General features: G+C 38.9%; 1 long non-coding RNA gene across 1 annotated transcript in view; it reads right to left on the bottom strand.

Annotated features, from left to right (window-relative positions):
* Positions 1–2,984: 2,984 nt before the first annotated feature.
* The window catches only part of LOC138060211 (uncharacterized), a 7,277-nt gene continuing 2,753 nt past the window's right edge, over positions 2,985–7,508 (bottom strand). Inside the window, exons 3-4 of the long non-coding RNA XR_011134311.1 lie at positions 6,267–6,318; positions 2,985–5,150 (exon numbers count right to left, since the gene is read on the bottom strand). This is a non-coding gene — a long non-coding RNA (uncharacterized lncRNA). The remainder of the gene's footprint in view (positions 5,151–6,266; positions 6,319–7,508) is intronic.

Here is a 7,508-nt window from a genome sequence, read left to right on the forward strand (position 1 = left end):
TACCAAAGACAAGTATTCCTTCAAGCAAACAAAAATGGTCAACATTGAAAGAATCAGATTTGCTTAGCGTTTTACTTCATAACGAAAAAAACGAGTCAAGTTTATGAGTCCCAGTTTTAAATTTAGCGCATACTTACCTATGGTCTTCACCCATTTCATCTCCTTTTTCCTCTTCCTTGTCAGTTCAGCCAGATCAGGGTTTAGACTCTCACCTGGCCAAACGCGGCTGTTTTGAAACCAGGCAATCTTAGCGATACGGCTGTAGATAAACGTCATTCCGAGAAATGGAATGGTGACAAAGAAAATAAAGTTAAAGCCAGTAAGAACCTTATAAAATTGAGAAGGTTCACTGTGTAACTCGGTGCAGCCGGCCATAGCTGCAATATAAGCAGCTCGTCCTTTTATTGAATAAATCAAAGGGAGGATTATTGTAGATACTGAAGGAGCCCCCCATGCGACAAGCAACGCTCCTCTGATCTTTATCTTGGTGACAATTTCAATGTATCTCAGAGAATGAACAATTGCGACGTATCGATCACAGCTGAGAAGAAAAATGTGAACGCTACTGATGTAAAACAGTGCTACTTGCAGTTGGAAGAAGTAATGGTATTTAGCACACGCTGCCTCTGCGTTATACAACCATACCAAACGGAAAAGTGTAAAAGACAAAGAAACGAGGTCGGATACTGCCAAGCTGGTGAGAATTAAAGCACTTGGTCTTCTCTTGAGGGGACGCACGTAAGCTACGGCCAGGCAGACGCATACGTTGCCAAATAAGTTTGTCAGGAGGGTGGAACATAGTACTGTGGTTTCTAAAACCTTAGTCAGGAGAGATGGAGGCAAAACACCAGAAACTGCGTCCACAGAGCCGTTCATGATGGAACGAGCAAATGCTGATATTTTTCAGACTGTGCTTAGTTCCTTATGTAGTTTAGTTTTGAGCCAACAGCAGGTGAAATCATTTACAGAAAGAACGTAATTCGAATTCTGTTTAAATGATAAATCAATTCAATACATGCATATAGATGGTTTGCAACCAATCGCTACAGACACAGACAAAAATTATGTAATGATATACAATTGCTGGATGACAAACAAAAGAAATTAACTAATGAGAGATCTTTTGTTTTCGTCCACCAACATGTGGCGATGACGTAACGTGGAAAATGAACAGCCTATTGACTGTAGAAAATAAAAATTACACTTTAAAGTTAAGAAATGTATATATCTGAAGTGCGGGTTATAGACGAAATGTAACAGTTATCCTCGCTGGGCAGTTTAGGCACTTGTGCAGTGAAGTGCGAGAATCAATTCTTCTTTTCAACAAAAATACATTTGTTTGCATAGTTTTTGCAATAACGTAGAAAAAGAGCCTGGTAAAAGGTCTATACGTGAAAGGGAAACTTTATTATCCTAACTAAGGGCTATTTAGTGAATGCATATTAAAACTGCGTTGAAATAGATTTCAGCTACATGTGAAATAAAATGTCAACGAACGAAATCCTCACGTGTCTCCTTACTTAATGGAGTCTAGGGAAGATATAATAGTCCCTTCTACAAAACGCTCATATGTTCTTTTAGTAATAATTCAGTTATTTTATAATTTTTAACTTTGCCTTTCCCTAAAGGCCTTAATTAAAATTCACCGTTTTCATTTTTTACTGAAAAAATTTTCGCGTCTTCCAGCGAACTCTCAGAGTCATTTCAACGAGTACTCACTGCTGCTCCTTTTGTTTTGTGGCTTTCCTCTCCCTTCCGTTCATTTCATCTTGACGCATGCAAGCAGTGCTTCACATTAGACATAAGAAATAACAGGAGGAAGTTTTGAACAAAAACAACGATTTTTAACTTAAGCCACTACAGCTGCGCCCAGAATAACATTTCTCACGACCATCAATAACTGCTTTTGCTTCTTTTTTACTGCATGCAATTTCGAGAAATTGTAAGGCCGACATTGATAGAAGAGATTAAGCTGGGGAAAATGCAAACGTTAACCTATTTGCTGTTTGGCAAAACTCAAAAACTAAAAATTCACCCGAATTTAACATTATTTCTTCGCCGTCAACCACAGTTTTCTTTTAAACAACAAAGGGAGTGAGAAAAATGGCAAAAAGACAGACTGATAGAGAAGCATAATTTTTAATGGCGTATGATTAGAATATACAATTCAAAGTATACAGCTCAGCAGAGAGTAAAAGATGTCGCATCTCATCACATAGACTGCAAAACAGTCGTTTTCTTCCATTTTCGGAAGGCGCGAAGCGCCGTAAGCGTGACCCTCGCGTGTGAAGCGCGCGAGCCTCACACGCCCATAGGGCGTGTGTGAGGCGAGAAACCGACTGTCGGCTGATACAACGAATCTGTTCTAAGCAGGGGTTCGAATAATGTCATGAAGGTGTCAGAAATCGTTTGACAGCTCCGACCACATCTTAAATTTGATACACTGTATGCCTTTTTTTCGCGGGAAATTAGTTGTGTTGTCATGTTCGGTCGTTTTATCTTCGCTATTCAGTTTGCGCGAGGTTTCTAGACTGCAAAACAGTCGTATTTTTTGCGAACGCAAGCAACGCGTATATTCAGTGGAGTTTTGGAAAGTTTTGGAAAGGACAGGCATTTGTTTTTTTCTGTAGAAAATGTAGGATGTGTCCTTGTTAAAGAGAAATGTGTTCAATGAGTCAAACAACACCGAAAAAAACCGCCTCGCGTAGAGGAAGAAAACCAAAAGAAGCGACAGCGTCTGACAATTGCAGATTGTGCAGTTGTTGTTTTAAAACGCAGTTTGGAAATTTTGGAAATTCGCGTCTCTCCCTATTCTCCCCCGCCGTTTCTACACTCGCTCCAGACCTTTCGTTTGAATATTATTTTACCGTGTCGCTTGCGTTCGCAAAAAATACGACTGTTTTGCAGTCTACTCATCACATACATACAGCTTTTTCGAGAAAGGTTGTCCTAAAAAAGCGTAAGAGCTTTCGCGACAATGCCAAAGGTAGTATGGGACAGTATTCAACATCAGTGTAGTGAACTCCCGGAATCGAAGATGCCACGACCGTACATTGAAGACCTACGATGACGAGCTATTTGGATGAAAGAGTTCTTAGGATATAGCGTTAATGAAGTGTTAGTACGTGCAGACTTATGTGGGGTTTATTAGCAAAAACAATGGCCCTGCACTTGCGCCACGATTTTTGGTACATTTCTCAAACTTTCTCTGGGAAACATGACATAAATTAAGTAAGGTTAAAGTCGTCAGAATCTTCCTTCTCTGTGAATCCTAACGCTTTGTTACTAATTCATCATGGCCTGGATCATTTGACTGAAATTTGAAACTCTCTCATATCTCAATATCAGTAACAAAACCTGAGCATGCATTTCTAGGTGACGTTTTCGAAAACATTGCCGTCATGTTTTCGTTGACTCAAACTGACCGTTTACCATAATGCCTTTTGGTATTGTCGCGTACGCTCTTATACTTGTTTTGGACAACTTTCTCGAAACAGCTGTATAATCAAGCTGAGTGGATTGGGCAATCAAGGAAGGCAAACAAAATAGATATATTTGTGTAGGTATCGATGAAATATCGGGATAATCCCTGTTCCTAAACTTTGATATATTCTTCGCGCAAAGTGAAGATATCATTTTTATCTTTCACATGTGACAATAGTCATGTCACCATGGTTACGGAAATGTCAGCCAATGATATCAATGCATCCTGTTCACAAGCGAAATCGTGCGGTCGTTAATGAAATTAATTAAAATTCTATTTAAAAAAAATTGTAATTAAAATAAGCATTTTCGTTACGATACTGGTTGTCATATTATTTCTTCATTTTCGATTACTGTCCTGACCTCCTTTTTTCGGTGTTTTTAGAACCAATAAAAAAGTGAGAGATCTCAGATTGGACTTTCATTATCTTCCGGTATATAATAGGGAAAATATCAAGTGAATACAATACATCATTATATGGCTTGTGTTTGTAGCCGATATAACGCGTGCTCTGATTGGCTAATTGTGACTGAATTGTAGGGCATTATTCTCCCGTAATGCCCACGGGCCGATTACGGGCTTGCAAAAACAAAGCAAAAGGTAATTAAAAAGCCATATAATAAACTACTTACTAACCGAGCTAGCTCGAGCCGTACTGGGGAATATTGGCCCTCGATCGTTTTTGTACGGACTGAACTCCATACATCAGCCTCGTCCCCAGTCGTCCTCACGTGAATCAAACGGGACGTCACCGGTCGAGCGGATTGGGAAGATTCCCCGAGCAACACGATCTCTTCCTCAAATGAAGGATTTTCCTTTATTGTCAGTTTCCTCTAAATGAAGTATTTTGAACCCGGAGAACCCACACTGAAGGAGTTGTCGTTATCTACTTAACCACTAAAGATCAACTAACTGGTAAGCCTACCCGATTATCGTTGCTGAATAATGGTTGTCTAATGTTTAATTTTAAAATGGATAGCTATCTCTTGAAGTTTGGTAACCGACATTTTTCACTGTGTTAATACACGTGTACTGCCGCATTTGGGAGAAAAAAAATAGTGTGGTAGTCTAGTGGTTAAGTGGGTTGCCAAACCCATTCGGAATCTGCGTTGCATTTTGTCGTTTTATTTTTTTCCGTGTGGGGAAAAGTCTTGCCTGTCACTTCCCTGCTAAGTGGTGCCTTTGTGCATAGAGTCTTCTGTGCGTATTTTGTAAGGTTTTAGGGGGGTGGGGTAATGCGTAGATTCCTCCGGTGCACACGGGAGGACATTTAATTATTAACCTGGAATGGCGTCTAAAGTCATTATAACGCGAATGGCGTTTTAGTGCATCTTTAAACAAAATATACCCTTATGGAGCTCAAGAATGGAACGTGAATTGGAAAAACAACAGGCGGTGAAATATATATATATATATATCAGGAATCTTTAAAGCGACGAGTAATTGTCTTCGACAACCGATTTCATTTTTCGCCCTTGGATATCAAGTAAGCTTTGTTTCTAGTATTTTACTAACGTGGTATTATATACAACACTGAAGTCAAATGGCAATTCTTTTATGGATTTAACAAACATTGAAGGAATCGAACTCCTTGAATGCATCGCTATGTTTACTGAAGTCGCATCTAAGTTGTCCGGGCAAGTTACATCCATTTTGGGACTCAACTCTGCAAAGGTAAAAAAACATTGGAAATGTGACGGTGAAAAATTATTTGAATGAAAGCTTTTTGTCTCTTTTGTTCTTTATTATTTACGGCCAAGGTTCTTTCGAAAAGGGTTTGATGTGAACTGTCAGAAATTTATTTAATTGCGTATGCTTTGTGACATCGATTGTGTCTCGTTTGCAATTGGAAGAGTTTTTTGCCTCTTACAGCAAATATGTTGTTTGTTTCAAGAAATTAAATGTTTCGCTGGAAAACATTTCTGTGAAATTTTCACGTTTTGTAAATTTATCATGTTGTGTAATTTTCGAGCTTGACAAATTTGCATACGTGTGTTGAAATGTGATACGGGGAGTGCACTGTGAGCAGCACATGTCACAAAAATAAACAGGTTTGTTGGAAGCGTGCTTGAGTTTCAACAAAATGAGCCCCCAAATCGGCAAACTGACAATGTGAAGATGATGAATAATAAAGTAGCTGATATTCCCAAAACGATAGAATTACCTGGTGATAAATAACCTCGTCTTGGAGAAACAATCAACTTGCCTCCCCATAAAAAGAAACCTCCAACGTGAGGAGAAGGTTTTCCAGAGCCCCTATTTCCTCAAATGCTGTTTCAAGTAGATTCATTCAGTCTACATTGATGTAGTGTGTTTTCCCCTCTAAGACTTCACTGTCAGATTCTAATTCCAATTTCCTGCCAGTAACAATGACTTGCTGTATCTTGCCATCATTTGACACAGATGCTTCACTGTTTCGCGAGTAAACACACCGCCGTAACTTGATCACTGCGACCGACGAATTCGATATCACTTTCGATTTTGCGATTAATACTCGGTGCAGGCAAAAGTACAATAACAAAATTCAACTTAGCAAAAATCTCCCAAAATGTTTTTCGCTAACCTTAGACCTAAAACTTTTTCTTAGGCCTAATTAGGTCTAAGGTTAGCCATTCATGTAACAGTCACGGTAAGTATATCCAGTTATAATTAAATTCAACCTGCAACCTGCAACCTGCAAAAAATACCTGCCGCCGTAAAACTGTGTATCAATATTTGGTCATATTTATTTACTTTTGCATCAGTATTTGTTTTGCATAACGCAAACTAACAAAATCTGTACCTTGCTTGGTTCGCAATTGAACGGAAGCCTCTAGGGGACATGCCAGATAATCCTGGGTGGAGAAAAAAAAACATGTAAATGCGACATAACAAACTAGAAAATGCGAGATAAAACACTAGAAAATGCGCGATAACAAACTAGAAAATGCGAGACAAAAAACTAGAAGATGCGGGATAGAAAATGCGAGATAAAAAAACTGGAAAATGCGAGATAACAAACTGGAAAATGCGAGATGCGAGACAGGAAATACGAGATAGAAAACGCGAGATAAAAAATTAGAAAATGCGAGATAACAAACTGGAAAATGCGAGATAAAAAACTAGAAAATGCGAGATGGAAAATGCGAGATAGAAAATGCGACATAACAAAATGAAAGGTTTTCTTTAAATTTAGAACCTGGAAATCGAGGAGTGGGGAATCCCTACAATAGAAATTTTGAAAACGGGGAATGTCGAAATGAGAATAGGGGAGGCCAGTGGAAATTTTATTAAAGATGTAACAATCATCTCCAGTATTGAGTTTTTATTGCAGCTTTCATATGCAATAAACAGATCAGCAGCAGGAAACCTTCCAAATGCGTACTTTTTGAACTAAGACATTAAAATTCACGCTTTAACCCACTGTCGCTTTTAAGTACTGTGCAATAGTGCAGCCGGTAAGTACCTGGAAGATGGAGAAATAACTTGCTTGCCTCGCCTGTCGAATTTTTCCCGGCCTATTTGCTGTGCTGCCTTAGAGCCTGTTTTAGGCTACGGTAGTAACAGTGAAAAGCTTAAAGATAAATTTGTAGTTGAAAAATACATGTTTCATCTTTATGGCATCTCGGCTCGTCTAGTTAGTTCGCCCAACGAACAAACCTCATAATAAATGATTACTTCCAGATACACCGTAAACGCTTTAATAAGCCTTCCCCAAACCACCCCACCCCCTTCCCCTTCCCGGAACTCTTATCGAGGGGGCTTGGTAAAAATTCAAGAGTCAAAACACCAGTCTTCTAGTTTATATCGCCTAGCTTTAATAAATCTAGTATAGAGTATACAGCAGTTATCAATGTCCTGAAATAGTCTTGAAATCAGAACTTGGCCAGAAAGCGCAAAAAGTAGCTCATATGAAGTTAGCACTGTAAAGCTGAAGAGTAAATAAGCTTTTAAAACCATGTTTTGCCGCGTATGTTTAGTGCTCAAAATTCAAGGAGAGTGAAGGGGGGCTTATTAGAGAGGTCTAAACAAGACTGAGCTTTCG

This window comes from Montipora capricornis, chromosome 8, assembly GCF_036669925.1.
Source record: "Montipora capricornis isolate CH-2021 chromosome 8, ASM3666992v2, whole genome shotgun sequence".
NCBI classification, from domain to species: Eukaryota; Metazoa; Cnidaria; class Anthozoa; order Scleractinia; family Acroporidae; genus Montipora; species Montipora capricornis.